Below are 12,468 nucleotides of genomic sequence, written 5' to 3' on the forward strand. Positions count from 1 at the left end.
GATCGGGTATTTGTCTTTTAAATGCTCCATCATATCCGCAATGGCAGTTGGAGAGCAGCGGGTATCAAGTGTTTTCTAAGAAATTGAACCACTAGTTAGTATATATGAAATTGTGTACCTCACTTGCAAACCTCGAAAATATCTAAAGTGGGAAACAAACTACCTTTTTAGGACCCTCTGGTTTCTTCGGCCTTCCAACTTTCTTTTTGACATTGTTAACATCAGATTCATGAAGTCTGCCATCGAAAGCCTTACTAACTGCTGATTTTCCTTTCTTTGTACCAGATGAAGTACGTTTTTTAACTGGCATTATGATTCTACACTGCACATTGTTCATATCATAAGGTTAAACATAAAGTTTTCACCGAAAACACTTGTAGATGTCCATTTTAGTTAAAAATTTTGGATCAGTAAGATAAAAAAAAAATTATCTTGTGCTATTAATCTAGATTTTTGGATGTGTTCTAAATATATTGTTAGTTCGATTGTATTATTTTGTATGTGTAATAGACTTACGAAATAAACTAATTTCAACCATTATTTAAAATACCAAAAATTAACATAAAAAAAGAATTAAGATGAATAAATACTAATGCTCAAACAAGTAATAAAAATATTAACTAATACTATAATAATATATGTTGGATATTTTTTATAATTAATAAAAAACTTAAATTAATTGTTGATTATAATAACTTTGAAAACGTTAATGTTCAAATAAGTAACGAAAAAATCCAACTAATAATTTAAATAATATATATTAGATGCATTTTATCGAATCAAAAATCAAAATAATTAATTATTTTATGTGCGTTTTTATTTAAAAACTAGAATTTAACAATTTTGAAAACGTTTATATTTAAAAATTAGATTTTTACAATTTTAGATGTGTTTTAAAATATTTTGTCTATAATATCATACTATTAGATGTGTTATCATTTAAAAAATAACGAAAAAATCCAACCAATAATTTAAATAATAAATATTAGATGCATTTTATCGAATCAAAAATCAAAAGATTAGTTGTATTATGTACATTTTTATTTAAGAACTAGAATTTAACGATTTTGAAAACGTTTATATTTAAAAACTAGATTTTTACAATTTTAGATGTGTTTTAAGAATATTTTGTATATAATATCATACTATTAGATGTGTTATAATTGGAAAATAAAAATACAATTTTTATGACTATAGCTACAGCTTCTCTTGTAAACTCTAGTTTTTTTTTGCTTCTTTACTCAAACTAATTAAGTACACGTCTTGAATCGTAATAATCTACGCTAGTTACTTGTACAAGTTTTTATCTTTATTCTCATTCTAACAAATAGATGTATTTACTAGTCCATGCAGCCAACCCACCAAGCTAATTGACTATGAAAGCTATTCAACAAAAATAACATCTTTCAATCAATAACACACTACAAAATAGAACTTAATCATAATTTCCTTGCACCTGTCAGAGTTAATCCATTCTAAAAAGTAAAAAACCCAAAATCAATAAAATTATTTATTATTGGGGGTAGAAAAGAAAGCTTTCATATAATGTTGTAACACTTAAACACACAAATGAGAATATTAGTGCTCATGTCCTATAATCGTTCAAGCCTAAAATATGAAAGAAAAGTAAGCAAGAAAGAAAAGTAATTTTCCTCACAACCATGAACCTAAGCCAGCAACTCCAGTAATAGCCAAATTGATATAACGTAAGTCAGCAACCATGAAATTACTAACAAAAAAATCGATTCGAACACTTCCAAAAACCACAACATTGGACATGCAAAGATAAAAAAACATTACAATATATATGTAAATCTTCTCAAGCCATTTTATTCGGAATTTATTTTTCAAATTAGAAAAAAAAATCAAAACTTTATATAGAATAATGCAAAAATTAGTGGTGTCAGAACAATCCAAACCTCAGTTAAGTCGTCCGCGTGGTTGATGTGGACAAACGGCGGCAACGAAGATGAGCCTGGAAGGAGAGGAATGCAGCGTTGTGGATGAGCGACGTGGTGGAGGAATGGGTGGCGCGGACGAACGGCGGCAGGGAGTGACTTCTATGGGTTTCCAACGAGCGCCGCCGAGTTGCTGTTGTAGGGCGTCGATGATGAAGGCCAACGAAGAGGGTGGTGCAAACGAACGGCGGCAGGGGGATGAAGTCTCTCTGTCTTCAGAGTGTCGTTGAATTGCCGTTCTGAGTTTTTTATTTTTGGATGTGGGGTTTTGTGACTACTCTTCTCCTATTTTGAATGTGTTTAGTGAATCATTAAATGATTTTAAATTTAATTTAGAATTTTAAAAGTTAAATTTTAAATTTTGAGTAATTTAAATTTTAGACGTGTATTTAAATTATAAAATATTATTATATTAAATATATTAAATTTAAAATAGAAATTTAAGATTTAAATTTTAAATTTTAGTTTGATTTAATTTGAATTTTAAATATGAATTTAATTCTTAAAGACACTAAATCTAATTATAATTTTTAGATGTGTTGTTTTTTTTTTTTTGAATTACTGTAAGAAAAGGCTGAAAATTGTACCATATTTAAAGAATACCTAGTTGAATTGTTTAATTAAGACCATGATGTATGATTGATGATTCATATACAAATACAACGTATCATACTGATTCGTACCGAATATCTCGGAGCCACGTTATAATTCGAAAAGACTACATTTTGCAAATAATGCAATAAATATTAGGTCAATAAGGCGTGATTTGACTTGACGAGATATATCCGCAATAGTGAAGGAATCTTAGGTCGAACAACGTATTCGTATTTCAACTTTAAATATCATCACGCAAACAACTTAAGACATGCATCGAATACACACAAAAAACTTTATTTTCGTAACTAGTGTTATTATTGATTCTTGATCACGGACTATTTTAAGTATTGGAGTCCTTTTTGCAGGTGCTCCACACTGTCCGAATAAGGAAGGAATTTACGGCGCAGACGCTTGGAGAAGAGCATCACCAATACTCTCCCTCTGACACCGACCTATACCTCGGAGCCAAGTCCCAAACAGGAATATTTGGCGCCCACCGTGGAGCCATCGCCTCATTTTTTAATTTTTATAACATCTCTATATCCGCCTTGTACTCTTTTCAGAGGCTGAAGCATGACGGACCTTTCAGAGACTCAGCAACCCCCTCGAACCAATGCCAACCTCATGGCCGCCAGTGCTATTCTGCTAGCAGAAAATCAACAGATGGTCGAGCCGTTAGCAACAATACAGAACGATGGTGAAAGGAATAATGACAAGAAGAAGGAAAATGCCGATCAATACGAAGAACATTAGTCAGAGTCCAATGCAAAGACAGGGAAAACACCCACCAAAACAGGAAGACGACGAACCAATCTTTTTTCCGAAGAAATAATGAATTTCAAAATGACTAAAAATCTTACACTCCCCATGACTTTGGCACCATAGATGTCACAAAATTTGAGTCTATGATATTCCTCAATAGTGACTCCGATCCCATTTTTTGCCGATCTTTTTCAACTTTTTTAGATGGAGCTGCCCTATTATGGTTTTCTAATTTTCCTGCAAGTTCCATAACCAGTTTCGACGAGTTCGCCAAGTTGTTCATAAATCATTTTGCAGCATCCAAAATCTATGTGCGAGACTCAGACTACCTCAGCACAATCAAGCAAGGATAGTACGAAAGCCTGAAAGACTAATGACACGCTTCACAACAGTAGCCATGGAGATTCCTAACCTTAATCCAGAAATGCAGTTGCACACTATCAAAAGTGGCCTCTGACCTGGAAAATTTTAGGAAGCTATTGCCGTTGCGAAACCGAAGACATTGGAGGAGTTCCGAGACAAAGCGACTGGACAAATCGAAATAGAAGAGCTACGTGAAACTTGAAGGAATGAGAGACCACCATTTAGGAAGGAAGAAGACAAGCCTTACAGGTCCCAAAATAAAGACTCTAAAAAGCCTTTTAAGCTAGCTCCAAAATTCAATTCATATACCAAGTTCAATACCAAAAGGGAGGACATAATCAAAGAAATCCTTCACAATAAGCTCATAAGACCGCCAAGCAGAGCAGGTACATACCAAGACCAAAGGTATGTCGACAAAACGAAGCACTGCGCTTTTCATCAAAAGTTCGACCACACCACGGATGAATGTGTGGTGGCTAAAGACACTCTAGAAAGGCTGGCATGACAAGGGTTGCTGGACAAATACATCGGTAGCCGAGTACAAAAAGATTCGCCAACCTCGGAGGAGGTAGAACACCTGAAGACAAGAAACGAAAAGTCTCAATGGCAGAGAAGTCTATCACCAAAGAAAATCATTAATTATATTTCAGGAGGTTTCCCATGCGGTGGAGAAACAAGCTCGGCCAGAAAAAAGAAGTTACAGGACTATGTTAACAGCACAAGATTAGATGTCATCTGAAGTACCTAAACCCCGAATTCCCGATATAACATTCACAAGCAAGGACTTTGAGACTAAGGTCCCTAACCTCAACGATCCTGTCGTCATCTTGGTAACAACTGGAGCCCTCCTAATCCGGAAGGTCCTATTGGACCAAGGTAGCAGTGCTGATGTAATGTTCCTATCAACCTTCAAGAAGATGCAATTGAATGAAAAAGTGTTACAACCATCCTCTGGCGAACTAGTTGGATTCTCAGGGGAGAGAGTTCCCATAACAGGTTACGTTTGGGTGAGGACAACCTTAGGTGAACATCCACAATAAAAAACTTTGGACATTCAATATTTAATTGTTGACTGTTTTAGTCCTTATAATATTATTTTAGGGAGACCATCTTCACTTGTGTGTTAAGTTCTGTTCAGAGGAAGGAACTATAGCAATAGTATATTCAGACAGAAAGGAAGCAAGACAATGTTATAATGCAGGCCTAAAAATGAACCAGGCGCCGATGACGAGAACAAATTCAGTATACAACACCAACGACATACTAGAACTTGCCAAGCTCGACCCTCGTGTCAACCATGATCAACGGCCTACCCCGATAGACGATCTGAAAAAGGTAAGTCTAACAAACTATGAAAATCAATACACTCACATTAGTTCCACTTTACTTGTAGGATACACGAACCAAATAGCAGACTTGCTACAACCCAATGTTGACCTCTTCGCCTGGACCTTGTCAGACATGCCGGGAATACACCCAGAGGTCATATGCCACAAATTAGCTCTGGATCCCAAAGCTCGGCCGATAAAGCAAAAGAAAAGGCATCTCGGACAAGAAAAAGCTGAAGCAGCGACTAAGGAGGTACAAAAATTATTAAGTGCAGGTTTCATCCGGGAACTGCGTTTCACGTCGTGGCTGGCGAATGTCGTGATGGTAAAAAAGAACTCAGGAAAATGGAGAATGTGTACAGACTTCACCGATCTTAACCGGGCCTGTCCAAAAGACTCCTACCCATTGCCGTGCATTGACAAGCTCGTTGACAGTACTTCTGGGTATCAGATATTGAGCTTCATGGACGCGTATTCAGGTTACAACCAGATACTCATGCACCCTTCAGACGAGGATAAAATAGCCTTCATCACCGACCATGGGAACTTTTGCTACAAAGTTATGCCATTCCGCCTCAAGAACGCTGGCACAACCTACCAACGTCTGATGGACAAAGTTTTCCAGAAGCAGATCGGCAAGAACATGGAAGTTTATGTGAACGATATGGTTGTAAAATCGGACACTCAAGAAAGCATTTGGCCGACCTTAAAGAAGTCTTCGGCCAATTAAGAAAATACAACATGTGCCTCAACCCAGAGAAGTGTGCATTCAGAGTTCAAGGAGGAAAGTTTCTAGGGTTCATGCTAACCCACAGGGGAATAGAGGCAAATCCAGATAAATACAAAGTGGCCTTAGACATGAAGTCACCGTCAACAATCAAGGAAGTACAGCAGCTCACAGGGAGACAACGTTCTTCGAGTTCAAACAAATCCTATCATCCCAGCCAGTCCTAACAAAACCAACGCCGGTAATCCACTCTACCTGTATCTTTCAGTTTTTATTAATTCTATTTCATCTGTCCTTGTAACAGAAACATGTCGAGAACAGAGCCCAGTGTACTTTGTAAGCAAAATCTTACAGAACGCAGAAATGAGATACTCGATAATCGAAAAGCTCGCTTATGCACTAATAACCACGGCCCGACGCTTAAGGCATTATTTTCAAAGCCACAAGATAATAGTACGAACAAACCAACCATTAAGCACGACCTCGCCAAAAAACTGACCAAATGGTCTATTGAGCTATCCGAATATGATGTACAATATCAAGCTCGGGGCTCATTGAAATCACAAACATTAGCTGACTTCGTAGTAGAGCTAACATCAAGCGAAGATATACACCCAGAATGGGAGCTATATGTGGATGGTGCATCCAATGAAGACGGCGGAGGAGCGGGGATAGTCCTCAAGGATAAGGAAGGAATCTCAACCGAGCAATCAATAAAGTACATGTTTCTAGTCAGCAACAATCAATCTGAATATGAAGCACTCCTAGCCGGCATGGGCCTAGCAAAAGAGTGTGGGACACAAAACATCAAGGTCTACTGTGACTCTCTTCTAGTAGTTCAATAGGTAAACGATGTATTTCAGGTATGCGAACCTTCGTTAGAACAATACTATGGACAGGTGAAATATTCAGCTCAGCAATTTAAACACTTTGAAATAATACATATAAATAGAAATGACAATCATAGAGCCGATGTGTTGTCTAAGCTAGCTACATCTAGAAAAGCAGGAATACAACCTAATATGTCACAAATAACACTAGAACTACCTAGCATATGCAACAACCTTGTTATGAGTATGTCACAGGAACAGGATTGGAGAACACCTTACATCGAATTTTTAAAGTATGGGAAAATGCCACAGGTGGAAAAAAGCCCCAAGCTCTTTCAGAGGAGAGCAAGCTTCTTCACCATCATTGAAGACGATCTTTATAGAAGAGGATTCTCCCGACGCTTGCTCAAATGCTTAGAAAATGAAGACGCCACCCTAGCAATGGAAGAGGTGAAGGAATTTGTGGCACACATATCGGAGGCCGAAGCCTTTCGGCGAAAATACCGAGAGCAGGATACTACTGGCCGTCATTAAAGAAAGACTGTCTCGAGAAAGTTCGAAGATATGATAACTGCCAAAAGTGTGCACCAATCATTCATAATCCAGTCGATACGTTACACACCACAGAGATCGGATGGCCATTCCACAAATGGGGGCTAGATATACTCGACCCTTTTCCAATTTCTAAAGTTCAGGTGAAATTTCTGCTAGTGGCAATAGACTATTTTACAAAGTGGATAGAGGCCCAACCACTAGCCAAAATAACGTCGGACAAGGTAAAAGGTTTCATTTGGAAATTTATTATATGCCGATATGGATTACCTATGGATATTGTCACTGATAATCGTAGGCAATTCACCGATAAGAAAATAGCTTATTTTCTACGAAATTTAAATATAAAGAACCATTTTTCTTCGGTCGAGTACCCACAATCCAATGGGCTCGCCGAAGCAGCTAATAAGGTCATTTTGCAGGCTTTAAGGAAAGTAACAATCGCCAAAGGAGGGTGGGCAGAATTAATACCTTAAATCCTCTAAGGGTACAACAACACCCCACAATGCTCGACTAAGAAAACACCTTTCAGGCTAATGTTCAGATCTAACACCATGATTCCGGTAGAAATATCTCAAGGATGAATCAGGACGAATCATTTTGATGAAGATATAAACAACCAAACAAGAAAAACCGAATTGGATACACTAGAAGAAGTACGAGAAAAATCAAGGATAAGACATGAAGCGATTCAACTTATGGTCCAATGCAAATATAACATGAAGGTCAAACCTCGGCTGTTACATCAAGGAGACCTCGTTCTCCGACGCCTTAAGGACGTCCGAAAGCCACCAGGGGAGGGCAAGCTCGCTGCCATCTGGGAGGGCCCTTTCCGAGTTATAAAAGTACACGGCCGAGGTGCATATTCCTTGTAAACTCTAAAAGGAATCGACTTACCAAACACATGGAACATTTCTTCATTAATATTGTATCATACTTAGTTGCTTATTAAACACTTGAAGCTCGGACGATACTCTTTTTCCTACTTCCGAGGTTTTATCCCAAAGAAGAGTTTTACTCGGGGAGGTTTTAATGAGGCCGACCACTTCAAGAATGTCAAATGTCATTCGATCCTATGAATTACCATTCAAAGTTATCAAAATCATACATTCCATTTCATGCATTCTATTCAAGCACATGCTCAACAATAAAACAGAAAGCAAACATCGCATTCATAATAGGCAGCGCAAAGAAAGCTGCATACAAAGCCAATTGAAACAAACTTTCATATATTTCATTCAGAGTTCTATGAAGAAACACAAAATAAAGTCAAAAGTCAATTACAACAAAATCATTCAACAATCAACATATCAATCATTTTTAGCAACCGCACCCGCGGTCTCATCCTGGACTGCTCCTCCAGGCTCATCATCCACTAGCTTCCCATCAACAACTATCTTTGTAACGTCAAATTGGCCAACGTCAAAGTCGGGAGCAAAGACGGAAACCTGGCTTATTGCTCGGTCAAACCTGGCAGCAAACATCTCTGTCCCTTCATCCTCTAATTCTTGAACCCAAGCTGTTAGTTTTCCTTTTTAAAGATCATTTCCTTTGGCTTGTTCTTGAAGGGAACGGATTTGGTCCTGCAAAGTTCCCACTTCAACCTCCAGATCCTTCATTCTCTTCGTTATGTCCATAATGACGCTATCCCTTTCAGAAACAGACTTTTCCAGATTCTTTACCTTATCAACCTCCTTTTTTTCCTAAGTACCAAATAGCTCAATGCTACGACCAACTCAAAGAAGCCTAGTAGCCATGACCTATAAGAAGCAACATACTTAACAAAGCAAGTAATAGACAAGTCGGGAAAAACAAATTAAATCTAAAAATCCCACCTGAACTTACTGGCCAACAGTCTCGTTCCCGGAACCATTCAACAGTTGAACGTCTTAGAGGGCTGCGCAATTTTCTCAGAGAAGGCCGTATAAGGAAAACAGTCACTCCATGCCGATTTCGAGTTGCCCCCAACAACGAAACCATGAAGACCCATTTGCTTTTTCAAATTGCCCTTCACCCGAGGTGCACTAGCGAGGTCAAACCCAAAGAGAACCTTGAGCGAATCCTCAGGCTCGGGGCTCTTCCTTTTATGACCTCGGGGAATAGCACTTGATTGAGCCCCATCAGCAATCACCTCTTTCACCACATTACCAATCGATATGTCTTTCCCCTCCTTTTTCTTTTCCAGAAATCTCATTTTTGTGAAGACAAGCTCGAAACTCTGCCACCTATAAAGAACAATGAAATGAGTCAACGCAACCAGAAAACTTAAAAGAAGGAAGACGACGGAAGAAACCCTTACCAACGTAATTCCTCAACCCCTCATCATCATTTTCAAACTTTAAAACCTTATCAATACATAAAATTTTTTCGGAAGAAAAATAAAAAAATCAAGTACTCCAACAACAGATCCTCCTCCTCCGTTCTACTAATTGCTTCTAGAACTTGCACGGGTTTAGGACACCAAAACAAAGAGAAATTCTCCCCTAACTCAGAATCCAGAAAGAACGGATACTCCGTTTCCTTGGAACGGACCTTGAGGAACATTTCTTTGGAACTCTTAAAAGACGATTTATACAATACAAAAATGGAGAGACTAGGAAAACTGCTTAAGTTCACCCAGAGGCCCCTACGGACACCTTTCGCTTGAAAAAGAGAAGAAAACATTCAGAGTGGGGGCTGTTTCCAAAAAATCCATCACACACTCGAAGGCACGAAGAAATGCCCAAGAGTTAGGATGCAATTGTGACGGAGCACAGTTGAGCTGCGTCAAGACCGAACATTCAAAGTCAGAGAATGGAAGCTTAATGCCCAGTTCAGTAAATACACAAGTATATACATAAAAATATGCCCCTCGTTTTTCGCAAACCCTATCTTCTACATTACAATGAACTAGTTCTAAGCCTATTCCAGACTTGGGACGAACCCAGCTCCCAACATTGAAAATGCACAGGATTTTGAAACTTTGAAGAATGGAGGCGCGACACTTAATGTCCGCGTGCACCCACTCATACAAGTCATCCTTAACTACAACTACTTTATCCTATAGTTTTTTCATAGTCAGCAGAAGAAGACGAAAAGAAACCACACAAGAAGGTAAAAAAGGCTAACCTCTTGTTGCCATCCTCTTTAACCTGGCAAAAGTAACAAAAACAATGCAAGAAATCGAAAAGTGCTGAACCGAACCATTACCAAAGTGAGGAATAAACAAAAAACACATTCCCAACCATTTGATTCGAGAAACGGTCCATATGACGAAAGTCAAATCAACGGCTGTGAATGCCTTAGTAAAATCTCCCACTAGCATTTACTACTGAACGTGGCTGTATGATTCCAACAAAATAATAACTGCATAATTTTTTACAAAGACGGTTAGCTTCCACAAGAAAAATAAGTCGGTACCACATTGAGCTTGGGGGCTTAGACATGCAGAGGATAACGTCGGTTTTTCTCCTTTCGTAAGCTCAACTTGCTCCCGACACTAGCAAGTCAAGCTTGGGAGCTGTGATCGTACCGAATATCTCGGACTGACGTTATACCTCGAAAAGACCACGTTTTGCAAATAATGCGACAAATACTAGGTCAATAAAGCGTGACTCGGCTCGACGAGATATATCTGCAATAGCGAGGGAATCTCAGACCGAGCAACGTACTCGTATTTCAACTTTAAATATCACCACGCAAACGACCTAACACACGCATCGAATACATACAAAAAGCTTTATCCCCATAACTAGTGTTATTACTGATTCTTGATCACGGACTAACTTAAGCATTGGGGTCCTTTTTACAGGTGCTCCACACTGCCCAGGCGAGGAAGGAATTTGCGGCATAGACGTTTGGAGAAGAGCATCACCAATACTCTTTCTCTAACGCCGGCCTATACCTTAGAGTCAAGACCCAAACAAGAACACATGCTAAATACAGTTTGATAATTGATACGATGAAGCTAAGGCTGAATGCATGTAACTCAACATATAATATCATAAATATAAAAAAGAATGATAGCTTGTAAGGAGTAAGTCAATGTTCAAATCAAATTGAGTTTCATATCGTGGATCTTATTTCTATTTAAAGGCCAACACTTGTTTAAACGAACGAGTTGACGACTCCACCAACCTAAATTTGTTGATTCATGTTTTTTTTTTGTGTGTAGATTCATGGTTCTTTTTTTATTTGTGTATGAATTCACTTTGGGCCTTTAGACTATTTATTTACCAAGAACAGCAGTACCATCGTTTTGTCCCATTAGGCACTCTTACTAATTTTTGGTCAGAAAAGCACAATTTTCATACACAAGTTCAATTTGACAGTCGTTCAAAAAAAGGAGCTAAATTTGACACTCAGAAATAATTTTTGGGCTGAATCAATAATTATATTTATGCATACGTTACAACAAATTCGGTTTAGAGAAAGAAATAGATAAAAATATTTGTATCTAAAAATAAATTAAGAACTTTTGAAATTAAAAAATGACAATAAATCTAAAAAACGAACAAATAAAAAGAGAGCATCATAATTAATAAGCGTGTGAGGGTTTGATGCAGTTTCAGCTCTTCTGACTTGTCATTACTCACTCTTTAGTCTTTGACGTGCGTGCCACCCACCGCCTCATTATTCAATGAACATAGTACATTACATGTGGACCTCATTTCTTTCTCTAACTGCTTACATTATTAACGTTAACGCCTATATACAAAGTACAAACATACATTATAATGCTTATTCATTTTTCACTTAATTAAAAAGTTACAATATCCTATTCCCCGATTAGTTGTTATAATGGCAATGACAATATACACACTTTTCTTCTCTCTTACTTCTCATTATTGTTTTTCATATAATCATATTAGCTTTTCCGCAATGTTTTTATGCATATCAATATAAGTGCTTCATTTTCGTTGTGAGAGGAAGACAAGCGAAACGGTGTAAAGATCTCTCTTCTCTTTCAGCCAAATACAAATATCTTAAGTAATTAGTCTTCAAAAAGCACATTTTTGATTTTTCAAATGACCTATCAATCCTAAATCATCATTATTGTACTTTACTTCATTTTAACTCAAGATTCTTATAAATAAGGAAAGAGCTTCAGCCTTCTTTTCCACGTAAGTTATCAGATTCTGTATGGGGCAAAATACCTTTTTTATTATTGAATAAAATAAAATATAGCATGAACGTATGCTATATAAATTCCAATTTATATTAAGAAATATCAAAATAATACACCGTATATAAACGAAGAGACAAAAGAAATAGATTGAAGATTGAAGATTCGGTCACCACTACTAACAAGCGGCGAATAAAGAACAAAAGAAAAGATTTTTTTTTTCTTTAAAAAGAAGAGGGGTAAAGAA

The sequence above is a fragment of the Arachis stenosperma genome, chromosome 1 (assembly GCF_014773155.1).
Source record: "Arachis stenosperma cultivar V10309 chromosome 1, arast.V10309.gnm1.PFL2, whole genome shotgun sequence".
NCBI classification, from domain to species: domain Eukaryota; kingdom Viridiplantae; phylum Streptophyta; class Magnoliopsida; order Fabales; family Fabaceae; genus Arachis; species Arachis stenosperma.